We start from the raw sequence: 3,416 nt of genomic DNA, 5'->3' as shown, positions 1-3,416 counted from the left end.
GAGGGAAATAATGGTGAAAAATTTTCCTAACTCCCTCTTATATACCTTTTTAAAAGTGGGTTGTTGTTGAAGTTGTAATTGTTGTTGAAGTTGTTCATTTGATTGCTGTTTTTGTTGAATCTTGGCTGATTTTGTTGGTAATGCTGCTGACCTCTTGGTTGATTCTGTTGATATTGATGCTGACCTCCTGGTTGTTGATTCTGAAGTTGATTTATCTGAAAATTTCTTGGTTGATTGCATTCTCTTGCAAAATGACCAGGTTGCTGACAATTGTAGCATATTGCTTTTGAGTTGTCAAACCCAATCCTGTCATTAGGACCAGAAACCAGAGATCTACCAGTTCTGTTATACAGCCTTCTACTTCTCAAACCCAACATGGCAGCTTGCCATTTCAAATCCATGTCTTCCAAGTCATCTGCATCAATTTGTTCTAAATCATCTTGTACCACACTTGTGTGAATCATGTTCTTTGCAACAAATGCATTATATTACTCAGTAAACATAGAAAACAAGGCTTGTGTTTCATTGCTTTGACTGTGTCCTGTTCCAGTATTGGGAACATTTCCACTAGACATAGAGGCAGAGTCAGAATCATCAATTAGTTGCACATTGAACCTCTGCTGATTTCCTTGAATGTTTGTGCTACCCCCAATGAAAGATTTTGGAGTGACAACATTTTGTTCAGCTGGTTCTTCTATGATGGGAATTTGCTGTTTATTCTTGGTGGACAGATTTCCCATGGGAGAAATCAATGCATTTGAAACATTGAAGCTTGGTCTATCTTCCTTAATCATCTCATTCTCAATCATTTCAAGTTCAGCAGCTTGAAGAAAGCATACCATATCATCCAATTTCAATTCATTGAAATTTTGCTTCTGAAGGATGAATTTGCAAGCAGTATACCATTCTTTTGGCATTGAGTTGAGTAACTTTGTATTCAAGTCAAAGTCAGTCATTACATAATCAGTTGTTCTCAACTCATTCACAATACTCAAAAAACGTTCTAGTATTGATTTCAACCTTTCTCCATCCCTATACTTGAACCTTTCCAACTGTTGCATCAATCTTTGCTTCTTTATGTTCTTCAATTCAGTATTTCCTTCATACATTTCAAGGATGACATCATAAATTTGTTTTGCGTTGTGTGATGAGCCACCTTGGTCAGAATCTCCCAAGACAAACCTAGCTTAATCATAGCCAAGGCTCTGTCATCCATCTTTCTCATTTTTTCTCTTACAGCAGCAGTTGTAGTAGCATTTGCACCTTCTTCAACAGCAGTTTGTGGACCATTCTTGATGGAGTTCCACATGTCAATATCATTGCAGCATACGGCTGCTTCAAAGAGTACCTTCCATTTGATAAAGTTTTCCTGTCCATACAACCTAGGTATCTTGTTAGTAGACACCTCTTGTTCCTCATATCCAGACATTTTGAGAAATCAAAAATCAGTTTCTTTAAAAAAGAGTTTCAAAATAATCAGATCTTAAAACAGAATGCTCAGATCTGATGTGTCTGATGAGATTAGAACAAGATTTAGATATAAAGATTTCAACTTTAAATGAAATAAGGAAGAGAAAACACCGGTAGATTGTAGATCTGGAAGAAAAAATGTAAAAAAAAACAGAGCTGCTGACGTCACAAATCAATCGAACAGTGGTCTGCTTACGTCATTCTTCTTCAAATCTTAATCAGCAACAATCTTTCTAAAAATAGCAGTAATCAGGCTCTGATACCACTTGTCGGTCCCCTCGGATTTCAGCTGGATCTTACTCAAATCATGTCATAACTCACACAGATTAATCGTGTTGACAAGAGAGTTAATGACGGGTTGCTATATTTAGAAAGATATCCGTTTGTTAAAGGCGGAATCAATAACAAACATACGGTTGCAATGAATAATCAAAGATAGAAGACACACTCAGGATTCACTCAAAATATTTCCATTTATATCATATTAAAATCATACTAACGGATAATCGATCTAGGTTATTCTAGGAATCCTAAGAGATCAGTCACACAATATTCTCTCAATTAATGAGTCGGTATTATCCGTATTGTGCTCTGTCTCTCTCTCTCTTCCGTCTCGCTGTGTGTGTGTGGCGGCGTGCCCTAAATATTCTATTTATAGGCCTGCCAACCTAGGACAGCTGTCATTCCTTCTAGAAACCCTATCCGATAATACATATTCAAATTACATATTCAAAAATAAAACTAAGTGTAAAACAAGTCTTCCGGGTATGCTTTTCATTAAACTTCAGTCTCACAGTACGCAGTGTACTCGGCCTTCCTTCAGACTTGGTAAACATAGAAGTGTACACGGGATCAGTTTCCGGGTAGACTTTACTTAAAGAATATTTTACCTAGTAAAATATTCACCGAGTAGACTTCAATCTTCTTGAATTTATCTGACTTTGCCCGACAACTCCTAACTAGCAACCCTGTTCTTCGATGGTCCAATTCAACTTTTTGCCATAAATAACTTATTAGTAAAGCGTACTCGGGAGTACAGTTCCTTGCTTGAGTTGAACCTTGCCCGATGTTACTTAGAGATATATTCCATTATACATCAAGCTTGCTCGGACCATAATTATTAAAGAATACCTTGCCCGGTCTTCCAATCACTTGACTTCATGGACTTGGTTGACCAAACCTTACTCGGAAGAGTAAAATACTTGGTCTTGAAGAACAAACCTGCTTGACAAAGTAAACCTTGCTCGGATATACCAAATCAGTGATCCTTACTCGGGAGCGCATTGATTAGCATACCTTGCCCGGATATCCACTTAAGAAGACTATTTGAAGTAAACCTTGCCCGGGAGGCAAAATCTCGTACTCGGCTAAGTAAAAGCTTGATCGGAACCCAAGGTGTGCTCAGATTCAATACTTAGCAGATTCTGAGGTGATTGAGAAGATTCCAATCTTCCATATTCTTCATTTAGGTCAAATCTCATCATTTGGGTCAAACTTTTGACCCAACACATGATTTTTATGATATTTTAAGAGCACGAATGTAACCACTTTCTATTCACAAAGAAAAATGGTCATGTTGACAACATAAAGTAGTGGTTTGCATGACATTTAGTGTGGTGTGTTTTGGCCTAATAAGTTCCAGCACCCTTTCAAACCCTCCAGGTAAGCAACCGAGTCCCACGATTGATTGGGATTTAAACGCATTGCTTATCCTTAGTTTTAATACCATGGTGACAAGGGTTTAAAAAACAAGTGTGCACCCCTTTCAGTTACTACATGCCCATCACATAAAACCATCTTTAAGGAGAGAGAAAAATTGAAATATTGAAACACGAATTATTAATTTAAAAATCACCAAATCGTTAAAAAAATCCAATAGATTATAAATTTTTTTAGGCATAAACCTTAGAGTTTTGTATGAATATGTGTACATGAGATGTAATAAA

Source organism: Bidens hawaiensis, unplaced genomic scaffold (assembly GCF_021521415.1).
Source record: "Bidens hawaiensis isolate Kalapana, Puna unplaced genomic scaffold, B.hawaiensis_p1.1 tig00027522_1, whole genome shotgun sequence".
Lineage (NCBI taxonomy): Eukaryota > Viridiplantae > Streptophyta > Magnoliopsida > Asterales > Asteraceae > Bidens > Bidens hawaiensis.
The sequence above is the reverse complement of the archived record's forward strand: the minus strand, read 5'-3'. Positions refer to the sequence as shown.